Source organism: Mirounga angustirostris, unplaced genomic scaffold, assembly GCF_029215605.1.
Source record: "Mirounga angustirostris isolate CCGP_5_RB_7025 unplaced genomic scaffold, mMirAng1.0.hap1 SCAF_9, whole genome shotgun sequence".
NCBI classification, from domain to species: Eukaryota; Metazoa; Chordata; class Mammalia; order Carnivora; family Phocidae; genus Mirounga; species Mirounga angustirostris.
The window spans coordinates 103620539-103635417 of NW_026991717.1; the positions used below are offsets into that span (position 1 = coordinate 103620539).

Genomic DNA, 14879 nt, shown 5'->3' on the forward strand with positions numbered 1-14879 from the left:
ATTCACGGTAATATCAGGTGTGGAAGAATTAACATCTAAAAGCTTTACTCTGATTCCATGAATTGGATGAAAAACATTGGCATATAATTGTGATTCTGTTAATGGAGACAACACATAACATCTTGTTTCACTTTTTCTATGTATACAAGAAAACTTGGAATATAATGAAATGTGTTTAGAAGAACAGTCATGTGATTTAAACAGAAAGTCATGCTTCACAGAGTGATGTGTAAATGCATCTCCTGAAGCTTTAGTGGTAAACTTTTCTTTCAGCACATTCTTCTTAAAATAACTACTAATCATTGATACTAATGCTTCCTTAGCAGATTTAGTCTTCTGGTGGCATCTCATCAGTGATATCACTATGATCCCCATGAAGAATGATAAATGTCAACCAACTTTTTGTCTGAGAAACATGTTCATCATCAATTTCCTCAGACGTTTAGTACTTAATTTTTTATTAAATATACTCTTATTGAGTTCATTGCTATAAAAAAGATTTATTGCAACATAAACACACGTTTTCAAAATAAATAGTTGCAGACTTACAATAAATGGTAAAACCACCATGTAAAAACTTAATCTCTAGACTCTTCATATGGTTAAAGTAGGGTATCCCCATGTCCCACTTTTTCTCATTGATCCCAGCATCTCTCTGGCTCTGACATTGGCCATAGCACTGCTGGCTGGTCTACCAAGTGGCAAGCAGGGCAACAACTTCAAAAACTTCTCCTGCCATCCCTAAGATCTGAAAGCGTAGGTAGCCCTTGGTTACGTTGTATCAATGAGTGCCCTGCGTACAACCTTAAAAGAGAGGTATTAGTTATGTATCACATGGAAAGGGTCAGGAGGTGAGAGACAGAGTGTCAGTGGCAGTCTTTGAGATATAACCAGGGGTTTCAGTGAGAACTCGGTTCACTGCACATGCGTCTTATATACCATGAGATGTGGCCTGGCAGAAGCTGGAAATAGGAAGTGTGGGGATCTTCAGAGGGTCTACCCCAGCTTATTTTAATGCAGCTAGTTATACTTTATTAAAAAATGAAAAATCTAGAAAAAAAATGCTAAACCACATGGGATACTAAACAGCAAGCATAAGTCAGGACTGCCCCAAGCAAAATGGGAGATAGAGATATCCTACTGATGAAGAACCCAAGTTCTGCTCACTAGTATTCTAGGATCCACCCAAAAACCCTGGACACTTTTCAAAATATCTCCGATTAGTATTTTTACAATGTGACATGTGAGTGAATTAGTTGCCAATGCCAGACAGAGCTCTTCTATTATTTTTTTTCAGGTAAGAAAAGCTAAAGAAATATTTAATGATGTAGAATCTGATATAAATATTATAGATAAAATTTTGCATATTAGAAGTGAAGATATTAGTTGTCGTTTTTTAAAGTAAGGAAGTTAAATTTCATTGTGTTTATCTCCGTGCTTTCTGAGATACTGTTATTTTAGAAATGCCTTTTACTTACAATAGCTAAAATAAAAATGGTGCCAATACCAAATGCTGGTGAGGATGTGGAGAAAGTGGATTTCTAATACAGTCATTCTGGAAAATAGTTTGGCAGTTTCTTATCAAACTAAAAATGCATTTATTGTCCAAGCCAGCAGTTGCACTCAGGCATTTATTCCAGGGAGGTAAAAACTTACACGGTCAAACAAAAAATGTACACAAATGTTCATAGAAGCTTTATTTGTAATAGCTTAAATCAGAAACAACCCCACTGTCCTTCAATGGTTAAACAAACTGTGGTACATCCATAACATAGAATACTACTCAGCAATAGAAAAAAATGAACTATTGATATATGCAGTAGGTAGGAAGGATCTCAAGGGCATTATATGCCCAGTTTAAAAAGCCAGTCTCCAAAGGTCGTACACTGCATGATTCTATTTCTGTAATCTCAAGAGGACAGAATTATGGATATGTAGAAAATATTGATGGTAGCCAGGAATTAGAGACGGGGTAATGCGACTGTAAAGTAGAGTGAGGGAGTTCCTTGATGGTTATATGAATCTACATGTGGTAAAATTGCATAGAACCATACACACACACACACACACACGTGCAATTTCCTGGTATGGATAGTACACCGTAGTTATGTAAGATGATGATTGGGGGAAATGTGTGAAAGGTACTATTTCTGCAACTTTCCATGAGTTTATAATTATTTTTAAATACAAAGTTAAACTAACAAAAATGTATTGGCTCTTTTATAATATATTTGGTATTATGATATCTGTTTATCTGGAAAGAATAAGTAATGATCAAATGATTTCAAATTCCAGTTATCTTTTTTCTTTCTTCCTATCTGTATTTCCTATTTGTTTTGCAGTGAGGATATATTACTAACATAATAAAAATATTGAAGAGCCAACCAGAAATACATCAAGGGCCATATTTTCCTGTGCCGTGCATAATGCATGACCCCAGTAGGTGCTCAATGATAATTTACTGAACAAAAGAATGAATGTTCAAAAGGTGCTAGACAGAATTCAGAGCAGGTGGAAAGAGAGTCAGAGAGAGGCTAGAAAGCCAACAACTAGCAATAGGATGGCTTCCTCTTAAACCCAGGGGCACATAATTGGAATCTGTCAAGAAAGGACTGATAATCTCCAAATGTGCAAGAAACCTAGGTCAGAACTGTTGAGACCAGGCTTAAATGCCCGATAAAACCTCACTGAGTTCAGAGAATAAAAATTGGACCACCAATACACCCGCTTCCATGTTGATAAGCCAAGATCAGGTCAGATAGGGACCTTTGGATTATAAAAAGCTGAGGAATCTCAAGTCTCACCAGGCACTGGTACCATAACTTGGAAGGACCTAGATCCGAGTCTAAAGAAGGAAAATTGCATGTCTCTCAGAGCAGAGCTGTGAAAGTTTCAAAAGTGATTTGAAAGCTTCTTGGAGCAAATCATTACCTTAATCCTAGAGGTCAAATTTAGCTTATGACAAGGGAAAAATGGAGATTGGGTTCTTTGCTGGGCTTAAGTCACATAAGATTGTCTCACAGGAGTTCCATTAACCCTGTGTTCACTAGCACTTGCCCTACCACCAATAATGATTTGGGACTCACCTTGGTGTCTTCATGGATGCCCAGAAAAAAGCTCATCTTGTGTACCATATGCGGTGTGAGCTTCTCCATTATTCATGTGTCAACCACACAGGCACATTTCAGTACCTGTCTTCCCTCTGACGGTAATTGTTATTCTGTAAACAATCTAATCGGAGTATAATTTCAACGGAACCGAAGTAATCAATATTGAATGTGCTGTTCCACCAACTTGCTTCTTTCCTAGGTGTGGAGCAGCAATAATGAACATCCCATTCTGTGGCCCCATGGAGTGTGTGGGTTTTCAAGGTTTTCAGAGGGGTAGGGAGTGCTTTCCTTGAAGGAGAACATACATTTTCAGGTCAGTACTCCTCTTCTTCGTGAATGTTGAATGAAAATGGTCATAAAGCATCTAATCGGTGGTAATGGAGAAGCAACATACTGTAACTCAGGAGTAGAATTATAGACTTTTAGAATTACTTTTGATGGCTTTGGGGGACATTTTTTTGGTTGAACAATTAATTCTTGGGAGCACGACTCTGTAAGCCAACCTAGTTTTAGCTAGCAAATAAGCCACCTAATTTCACATCTAGTCTGTGGTCAGTATCTTTCACGGTCAGTCCCCTGGCTGATGCATATACTTGGATTTTTGAGCTCCCACCCCTGCATTTTATAGTTCAGGGAAACTGAGGCCACAGATAGAGTAGTGACAGAGCTAGTCAGTTCTCACCACAGTGCCATTTCTCCTAAGCCATGCTCTTCATCGAGGCACCAACTTTATAGGCTGCAGGACACCAGGGGACCAGAGACCAACTGTTAGGAGTGAGGGGAGGAGGACAGTTAGAAGTGATACTACTTCGTGGCCTCCAAAGCTGTGAGGAATGATGGTAGCAAAATGTATTCATTTAATCCATCCGACAATTATTTATCGAGCACTTTCTACATGCCAGGACTGTTTTAGGTGCTTGGGATACAGAAATGAACAAAACAGCAAAATCCCTGCCCTTGTGGAGGCCTCATTCTAGTCATAGTAAAAAGGAATACAAGCACCTACTATGTTATGTCCCAGTGCTGTTTTCAATGCTGTAGGTGGGGTGCCTACTCCCCAACATCCTCTGGCTTCTTAGTCTCCACCCCATTGCACTCTGCACCAAGGTTGGAGAAAAAGCTGGAGCAGAAGTATGCTAAACCAGAGAACAAAGCTGTCTAGGTCAGTCCTGGGGGGTTAGAAGGGTTGTGGTATTAATTCTAGCAGAATAAGCCTGTACTTTTTGTCTATACCCGGAGAGCATTTGTTTTGGGGGGCACTCTCCTATCCTTTGAGAATAGTTGATGTTGTGGTGTCTTCTGTGACAGACAGGAGAGAGTCGAAGGGGGGCGAAGAGAGAGAGGTTGAAGGCATATATTACAAATGGGATGCTTTTCTTCCTCTCACAATTCCTTTTTCTCCCTCTTGCCTCGACAGTCTCTGGCACTGCACGAAGCCACAGGCAGTGCCAGAAAGGGGCCTCCCACCTCTCAGGCTGATGGTGTGTACATCCATTTGGACATCCAGAGGTCAAGGTCGCCAGGACTTCAAGAGGCTACTACGGCAGTACTGGGGAAATTGCCTTCTAGCGGCTGCCATCATTTCATTGTCTTCTAAAATTGTAGACTGGATACTACCCCTCTTCTTCCCCAAAAAGCCTGCCCAAAGTTGCCAGATTTCAAGGAGTAGGCTCCAGGGCAGTGCCTGTGGTGTTTTGCTTTAGAAAGTCCTGGAGTGGAGCAGTTTATGAAGTCATCTCACTAAGCCTTCCTCTGGCAACCACGCCTATTTCCAGCCCTCAGCCATCAGCTGGAAGTGTGGAGATCTCTTGCCTAGGCCGCCGTTCCCCCTTTGAATTGTTAATCTCCTCCCCAAAGGTACATCCTAACTTTGTTAGCAGGTCTGACACTGTCTGGCTGCTTGCAGAGAGCAACTGGTACTAGTTAGGTGCTAGCACTGGTCTAGGCCTGGGAGGCACAGACGGGAGAAGAATCGTTGTGCTAAACTCAAGGTGCCCACAGTTTAGCGGGGGAGATGGCCAGGCAAAGACGTAATTGCACCCTGGTGTGATATCATATTGTAATTGTCAAAGAAAGGGTGTAGAGGGAGAGAGCAGAAGGAGGCCTAATCTGCTTGGGAGAAGGAGGGAAGGCTCTCTGGGGGTGGGGGTGGGGGGAAATCTAGAGCTGAAATTTGGAAGGGAAGAAAAAGCTTCCAGGGGTGTATGGATCAAGCTGGAAGAAAACCATTACGGAAGGCATGTGGCATTACGCCATATTTAAGGCACTGGGCCGTGCTCCCGAGAGAGAGAGGCACTGATGTCCAATTTCTACTTGTCTACCATCGGGGCAATCAAGTCTCTCGTTTAGAATTTGATCATTGCTTCCTTTGAAACCTCCTTGAGAACAGGTGCTTTCTCAAATTTCATGTTTCCCCCTTTCCTATATTTATAGGAAAGTATAAATATACTGCCTTTACCAATCAGCACTAAATAATGGGAACTTAACTATGAAACTGAATAATGAATTGATAATGAAAGATGAAACTGGGAAATAAAAATTGGAAGGTGGCTGGGCCAGACCGTGGAGAGCCTTCAATACCTGGCTGTGGAAACCGGGAGTAGTTGGTGGCAGAGTGCGAATCCGTTGAGGACTAGGATTTCCGAGACAGGTCAGAGCTAGCGAGAAGGGTAAGCACTGGCTGAAAGCAGCGAAATGGTACACTTCTCAGGGAAGAGAGAACTAAAAAAGAAAAGAAGCGAAAGCTGCAGATAGAATCTTGAGGGCACCACAATCAGAGAGCAGACCCAGAAAAACTCATCTTCCAAAGACCTACCTAAGGCTGCATTTCCCACGTCCCTACGTGGATGTTAAGAGCACCACCTGATCTGGCCGCTGTGAGGATTCAGTGAAATATCGCAAGGAAAGTGTTTAGTGCAGTGCCTTAATAAATATTACTCTTTCTTATTATTATAAAGGAATGATACTCTTTTTTTTTTTGCATTGGGATAAGGTCAACTGATGTACAAATGCTAATTGTTAATATGCTCATCGATGATTTGTTGCCCTGTAACTATGATATATCTAAGTGACAAACTCATTTCAGTGTTTGCCTTTTAATTAAAATGGGTATTTCAGCATTCTAAAATTCATTTTTGAAGGAACCCCCTACTGAGCTACAGCATCTCGGGCACAGCAGGGGTATACTACCATTTTTAAAAAGCCAGCTAACAATTAATGTCATAATTTTATATTTATCCTGCTAATTATAGCGAAGACAAACCCCAGTTTGTCCACGCCTGTGCAAACAAACAAAGAAGTCTCAGCACCAAGGGGCAAGTTACTTGCAAATTTGCATATTAATTACTGTTTACTGCCTTGGCCCCTGTGGCTGATTACTTCTAACAAAGTGCACAGTATGTATAGTGGCTTGGATTGTCTGAGACAACCTGAAATGCAGCTCATCACCCTTGGAGCAGGCATGGAGAAGGCCACAGAGCTTACTTCCTAGCGGTGAAAGGACCAGAAGGAAGCGGTCATGCCCCTGGCTCAAGAGATCTTTATGTGAGTAGCCACAAAGAGTTCCGAGGTGCATTTTAATAAAGACCAACAGACAACAAAGATGGTCCTAGAGATTCTCACTCAAATAAGACCATCTTTGCTTTAATGTATTTTAGAGCAATATTGTTCTTGATATGTGCTATGCAATGTGAAAGGTAATATACATTGTCTTTTGTGCTTTGAAAGGTTACTTGCACATTAGAACTAAACTGTGGTCACAGTGCCCTGGAATGGAAATTTCCTAAAGCTCAGGAATTTACTTTATTTCCTCAGTGCTGACACCAGCTGCCAAGAGGACGGGGTGCTCTGGGAGGAGCCGCCCATAACCCAGTCCTGTTTTCTCCTGAAGGTGTTGGATAGATGGGGACATTCCTGTGTCTAGCTTGGGGAGGGAAGTCTAGTGTATATTGGAGAATTTTAACTTGGTTGTAATTGGAGACAAAAATCACATTAGTTGGTTTAAAGACACTATGTCTGAAAGAAACTCTTTGTGCTTGCAATTTAGAGAAAGCAAGAACAGCCTCCTCTTGAGACGAAGTCCTGTCTGACAAAACCTTTGATGGAGGCAGGAGAAAAATCAATGGAAAAAATTTAATCTTGACATAAGCATAATACATTATGCATGATAATCTTCAGAATTTGAAAGCCACTTAAAGGCAATCATCTGAAAAAGCAGTGACTGGTTTACAAGGTGACTTCAGCTTCCTGCAGTTGTGTGAAAAATGTTTCGGAAGTACAAGAGTGTTAAAACAGAATGACCCCTCTCTGTTTTTAATCTCTAGAAATAAGAAAATGAATACTTTCACGTATTGTATAAATAGCCACTCCTTGGGAAATTTCACAGTAATATAATAATAATAACAATAATAATAATAGCTAACCATTATCAAGTGCTTGCTTTGTCCCAGGTACTTAATATGCATGATCTTATTTAATCCTTTCAGTGAAGAAGGGTATATTTTTTATCCCCATGAAAACAGCTGAGACTGAAGCTCAGACAGATTAGGGAATTTGCCCAAATCACAAAAGTAGTATGTCGCAAGGCTGGAATTTGAACCCAGGCAGTCTGAGGTTATGGGCCACCATGCCATGCTGCTTCTCATTTTATGCATTTGGAAATGGAGTTTATTTTCCTAATGCCCCAAGATTTATTGTAAAATTAGAATTCTAGCCCAGTTTTCTGAGCTCCTTAAACTCATTGTCTTTATATTCTTCTATGCTACTCCCCTATTTAAAACTGAGTGTTGGGATTTACAATATCCTAATACCTTAGAGCAGAGGTCAGTGAACTCTGGCCTATGGGCCAAATTTGCCCGCTCCCTCTTTTTATAAATAAAGTTTTATTGGAACACAGGCATGCTCACTTGTTTAAGTGTTATTTGTGTCTGCTTTTGTGTTGCAACTACAAAGCTGAGTACTTGTGACAGATACTGTAAGGTCTACAAGCCCAAAACATTTACTATTTGGACATTTACAGAAAAAGCTTGTTGACTCCTGACTTATGGAAAACATTTCCTTTCTTTTTCCTAATTAACATGTGACCAGATTTTCAGGAGCAGCAGCTTTGAGCATGAGAGTTGGTGTAGTGATGCCTAGCCCGGCTAACTGTGCTTATTTTATTTTATTTATTATGATTTTTTAAAAGGTTTTATTTATCTATTTGGCCGAGAGAGAGCACAAGCAGGGGAAGCGGCAGGCAGAGGGAGAGGGAGAAGCAGGCTCGCCGAGGAGCAGGAAGCCCAATGCAGGGCTGGATGCGGGGCTGGATTTGGGGCTCCATGCCAGGACCCTGGGATCATGGCCTGAGCCAAAGGCAACCGCTTAACCGACTGAGCCACCCAGGCGCCTCTAACTGCTTATTTTAAATCTGAGAGGTTGTCCGGGGCTAGAAGAGACCAGGTGGGCTTGAGGACAGAGGCTGTGGGTGGCTCGTTATTGATTATCATTACTGGTCTTCGGTGCTTTCTCCTTAATTGTTCCCAGAACCCCAAGAAATAACTACTTCCCACTGTATCCCCAGACATAGAGTGGGCACACGGCAGATTATTGCTGGATTAATAGTTAGAGCTATCTTTTTGAATTAATAGAAATATCTTGCAATTGGTCCATGAATTCTGTCTCCAGCCAGTCTCCCCTCCAATGGCACCTCCAACAACTCGCCGGATTGCATTTGCTAAAACACCATTTTCATCTTGTCATTTTCCTGATGGACGTGTCTTCTAACAGCTTGCCCTTCTTGGCTTCCAGGATGGAGTTCAAATTCGTTAGCCTGGCAGTTATGATCTGCCCCCCCCCGCCCCCTCCCCACTCCTTTCCTCCACCCCTACTTACCATAACTTTTTTGCCACACAACACTTTCTGTTTTTTCAAGATTTAACTCCAGACCATTTGACCACTCAGGGAGGTCAGGTTTGCTGGGTGGGCCAGATCACAGCCGATTTAGGAAGAGGATTGACATGATCAAAACGATGCTTATGATATGCAAACGAACCTGTAGGGGGGAGAGACTAGAGGCTAGGAGGCCAATTAGGAGTCTATTTGAGGTGATAATTGTGTAGACCAGGGCAATGAGAATAGAGAGGAAGGGACAAACTGGAGAGATATTTGAAAGGAAGAATTTACAGGAATTTGATAAATTTGTAATCTGAGGGATGAAGGAGAAGGAAGAGTAAATAGAACGAGAATTTTAGTTTTAGGACTAGTAGATTATGTTGTTGTTGACCAAAATTGATACTCTGGGAAGAGAGGCAGGGTAAGGGGGATGAGAGAAAGTGAAGTGCATCTGGAAATAGGATTGGGATAATCCTTGTGACAACTTAGTGGTTTATATGGAATAGGACATGTGGCATTAGTGTTAATTTGGGGGTCAGGACTAGAGATTTTGATATAATAAAGGGATGACAAACTCATTCATTCATTCACTCAACAATATTTATTTGAGCAAGCACAGGGCACCAGGTATACAGTTTTAGGTCCTTGGGGTATATCAGTCAACAAAACAAAGATCCCTGCTTTTGTGGGGCATGCATTCTAGCAAGAGAGACAGGCAAGAAACAATGAACATAATAAATAAGTAAATTGCATAGTGTAATAAGGTGTTAAACGCTATGGAAAAAGGACAGGTGAGGCAGGGTAGGGTGGCTGGAGGTTGTGGCACAGGGTGAGGGCTGTTGCCATTTTAAAGCTGATCCCAGACAACACCTAGAGCTTTTTTCTATGACCAGTGGTTTGTTATTCATATTCTGACCCAGATGACAGAAGAAGAAATTATAAGGCATCAGCTCCTGTGTGATATTTTAATAAAGATTCTTCTGTATGTCACATCTGGAGGCAATTTGGAAAAAAAAAAAGGGAAACTCTCGTGGTTCCCATTTCCTGAAGGAGTAGCACGGCAATGAAATTCAGATAAGTTGAAGCTGATAATTTTCAGCAGTTTAAATGTCGTTGCCTTTCCTAGAAGGAAAAGCTTTGTTTATAAACACCTAGGTCAATAGGAAAGGTAGTCTCATTATTCACATTCTTCTGATAGGCTCCCAGGCAGAACACATGGGTAGAAGGGGTACACAGAGGACTGAAACATAATCACCTAGCTTGGGGTTTTTGTTCTTTTGTGGTAACATGGAGGAAAGGTAAAAAGCTAATTTTATTCTTTCTTGGAAGACAAATTTGGGGGGATGACACATATTTTTTTGTAAAGACCAAGGATTCGAGCAATTACCTAGTGATGCATAGGGAATGTAGACTATATGTATCTGCATTCTTCCCCTCTTGAGTTATTAATGATCAAAGTCTGCACTTGGGGCATATGATCTCGGTTTTCTGTGTTTCTTCAACAGGATCCGGTCTGCCGAAGATCCACTTTAGTTTCCACTGCCTTCCATTGCCAAGCTGCTGCTTTAGGATTCTCAGAGGAGGGGAGATATTTAAAAAGGAAGAAGGGAAGAGGGTGGGATAACATGACTTGGACAAGGTCAGAAGACACACTGGTGCAGATAACAAGAGAGGTATGTGTTATAGTTCGAAAACGGGCTCAGCTCTATTGAAAATGGAGAAACTTAATTCTATGATGTGTAAATGAGCTAAAAGGGAAAGGAAAAGGTGTGCCTGTAAAGTCTGGGCTTTTTTTTTCTTTTTTTTTTTTTTAAGCCCGTGGATCCCCCCAGGTGCACGGTGCAGCGTGATGCATAGGCGCGATGCATAGGCGTGATGCATAAAGGGACACCCGTTGTGCAGCAGAACCAGGTTTCCCTCCCTTTGTGCTGACTCAGGCAGCTGCAGCTACAGCAACCAGCACTTGGCAAGGTAAGATCCCGGCTCCCTGGAAAAATCTTGGGAAGAGCCCAGTGTGAGTCAGAGTATATTTGGGTCTGTCAGGTACGTGTTCAGTAGAACAGAAGGTCTTGCGGTTTGAAGTTTGTTGTTGTTGGCTTTTTTTTTTTAAGTTTTTAATTCTAGTTAACATGCAGTGTTATATTAGTTCCAGGTTGACAGTGTTTGATGTAAATCTTTCTGTGCTCAGAGAAGTGGGCTCACACGCACCCATCTTTGGAAAGAAACCACTCTCACAAAGGCCCTCACCAAAGCATCTCTGTGGACATGGCATGTGTTTAATATTTTGTTAGTGATTTTTTCCTCTTGCGCCTATTTAATTCAGCAACGTTTATTTATTAAACTCCTAGTTGGTGCTTAGGACTCTGTGAGGTGCTCCGCATGATCCCAAAGGAGTAAATTTGAATAAATGACAAAACAAAACGAAACCATTTTTCCAAGAATCTTCATAGGAATTCCATTACTGGAAGCAATGAGAAAGTATGAATCCCAAAGTAGTGATAACCCCTTCCATTCCTCATCCTCACATGCACCCGCCAACACAGAGGTGTGCTCAGGTAGAAGTGAGTGCCCTCCAGATAAAAGCACCCAGCTCTTCACACACTGCCAATTGGCCCGGCTAGGCTACCCAGTGCCTCCTCATTGATGAAATGCTGATTAAGCTGCTTTGTGCTCCAGAATGGACCGATGGGTCATTCTCTGTTTCTTGTCAACTTCAAACAGACTGGGCAGTCTGAGTTTGTTTTAACTCTATTGACCTCAAATGCCTTTTGTCTTTATCAGACTTTATTCTTATCTTTTCAGAAATGGAACTGTTTCACTTTTTCCTGTTTCCTCATTTTTTTTCCCCTAAAAGGCACAAACTTACAAAAGACGCTTCTGAAAGTGGAACAGACAGGAAAAGCACCCAATTTGGGTTTGTTTCTGAGTATCTATTTATGGAATTTTCCGAAGTCGGTCCTTTCGGTGTGTCGTAGACAGGGGATTCCATCTCAATCTACCTTGAAAGGAAATTGAATTAAACAAGCATTTGGTGAGTATCTGCTTTATATCCAGCTTTGTTCTGAGGGAGTTAGAGATGAAGTAGGATTAGGCCCTGCCCTTGAGGAGTTTAAAATCTAATTGAACAAGAGAGGCAACACTAATTAAGCCAAGAATGTACTTCTGATTTTTGAAGTCACATTCTTGGCTTCGGTGTTTTCTATGTATAATGGTCCAAAGGGTCCATTAGTTTTAATCTATGTGACAATGGATTTAGTTGTTCATGAAAAACATCTCTCCAACCCCAACAAAGGGAAGGCAACAGGACATGTATGCTTTAGGAAAAGCTTCAAAATGCTATATGGAAACTGTCAAAGCAATAGTTAATGATAATTTGTATCTGATCGGGACGTCTTTCAACGCCCATGCTGTGTGGGTGTGTGGGTGTGCTCATGCATGTGTGACATTTGGGGTAACCAACATTTCTTTCTAGACATTTTACAACCTCTAAGGTTAAGTATAAGCCCCATTTTACAGATGAGAAAAACAAGGCTGAGAGAGGTCAAAGTCCACAATACCAGCATATGGCGAACACTACCCAGGAGCAGAGCATGGTGTGGCTGGAGTTCAAATCCACACTGGCCTGACCCCAGCTGTAAACACTCTCACCACATCAGTAAGTGCTGCGTTAGAATCAGATTCTTTCTCCTGTGGAAACAGCTTCTATTAGAGGCAAGAGAGGGTCAACCAAATTCCTCCATAGGCCGGGGTGGGGGGTGGGGGTGGAGAGTTGAGTGTAACAAAATGTCAGTTTCTTTGTCATTAGGCAAAACTCCCTCTGAATTCAGTCTGCTTGAACCAAACTGAACAGAAGTGAATTGTCCCATCTGTTGTCAAAACCATCCTCCCTGACTTCAAAGAACCCTGGCTCTGAAGGGAGAGACCCCTGAGGTGCAGAGAGAGATGGAAATGGAGCCCCTGGCCCTCCTATCAGCCGCTTCAGTCTCTGGGGCCTGGAGCCGCATACGGCCACTGCCTGTCATCCCAGCTGACTTCTCTTTGAATCTGAGGCTCTTCTCAACCCCCAGCCTTCCCCTTAGCCCAAACATACCCAGAGCCCACTTTCTGTTTGAAGTGGACGTGCGACTCTTCACACGTGCCGCTGCAAACGTGCAAGGGCATCAGAGGAACCAGGCTCCCCGTGGGGCCGCCTAAGCCTCCGCCAGCATTGAGAGCTTTCAGCCGCTCACGGCTCTCGGGGTGATAATGGCATTCTGGGCTTTTCCACAGGGATCCCTAGGCCCCTGAGGGATCTTAATTAAAGCGGCTTTGTGGGTCTTGGAAGGAAACACGGGCCCAGAACTCAGCGTGGGAGCTTGTTTTGAATTCTGGTTCAGTTTCTGCCTAGGCTCTTTGGTTCATGGAGCAAAGGAAATGGAGGAACTGGACCCAACTGTCTCGGTCCCAAAGCCAAAGCCTCTGCTTTCATGTTAGTGATCTAGAGCTCTACTGCAGAACATCACCTCGGTCATCTCTTTGCTGGTGTAGAAATGATCAGGAAACCATCCTGGAAATTGTTCATAGTACCATGGATTGGAGTGATTTTCTCTTTCTCCTTTCTTTGTTCTGAGGAAAAGAGAAATAGATTTGTAAAATAATTCATGATCTTGAAATTTAATTATATATACTAGCTACTACCTTCCAATGAATGATATTTACATGAAAATACTGAACTGTTTTGCTATACAGCAAGTATCTCCCTAGACATTTTTTTTTTTTAAAGATTTTATTGATTTATTTGAGACAGAGAGAATGAGAGAGACAGAGAGCACACGAGAGGGGGGAGGGTCAGAGGGAGAAGCAGGCTCCCTGCCAAGCAGGGAGCCCGATGCGGGACTCGATCCCAGGACTCCAGGATCATGACCTGAGCCGAAGGCAGTCGCCCAACCAACTGAGCCACCCAGGCGCCCCTCCCTAGACATTTTTAATGTAGCTTTTAGGGGAGTAAATATTTTTTTAAAAAGATAATAAAAAGTAAAAATCATTTTTTATAAATGTCATAATTTTTTTGTGACTCGAGTATGACTTTTTAGATATAATCATAGCATATGTCTGCTTTGAAAATATCATTTTGCAAATTGTGATAGTTGTTTCACAATTTGGAATTATTTATAAATTTGGAAATATCTGTATATTTAGAAATATATATGGAAACATATTTTCCATATATTCTATATTTTAGAACAATATATGGAAATATGTATATATATTTGAATATAAATATCATAGATATATGTATGTAATTATTTAATTAGTGCCAGTTTCCCTCCTAGATCATAAGCTTCATAAAGGTAGGGATTGAGTCTGATTTGTTCATCACTGTATTCCCCAGTACCTGTCATGTATTGGAAAGGCAATACCTATCTGTTGAATAAATGAATGGTCACTTAAAGAGGTGCAAAGCAATGATGATGGTACATATTTGTTTTTATCTTATGGGAATGCCTGCTTTAAAGTTTTCTTCTCTCATGCAAGAGACTCAGGTTATAATTAGATTATTATTTTAAGAAATCACTAATGCTTATCTACAAATAAACATGATTGAGTATGTTCTGTGGATTATCAAATTAGATTTGTAATAGTTTGCTAGTTCATGAGATGGAGAATTTCAAATATTTAGGGACCAGTCCCAACAAAGCAGAGTAAAGGCAAAATCTACCAAATACAATTGTTTAAAGTGACCACTTGTCTCTGAAACAGTTTTCAGTTTTGCCCGGGAATGAAGTAGTATTTTTTTTTCTTTTTTTTTATTCTTATGTTAATCCCCATACATTACATCATTAGTTTTATTTTTTTTTTTATTTTTTTTTAAAGATTTTATTTATTTGACAGAGAGCGAGAGCAGGAACACAAGCAGGG

The 14879-nt window shown here is 41.2% G+C and overlaps 1 long non-coding RNA gene across 1 annotated transcript; it reads left to right on the forward strand.

Moving 5' to 3' along the window:
- Nucleotides 1-11838: 11838 nt before the first annotated feature.
- LOC135361485 (uncharacterized) lies at nt 11839-13945 on the forward strand. Its single transcript, XR_010404766.1, has 3 exons — nt 11839-12012; nt 12498-12636; nt 12787-13945. It is a non-coding gene; the product is annotated as an uncharacterized LOC135361485 (long non-coding RNA).
- The last annotated feature ends 934 nt before the right edge of the window (nt 13946-14879 follow it).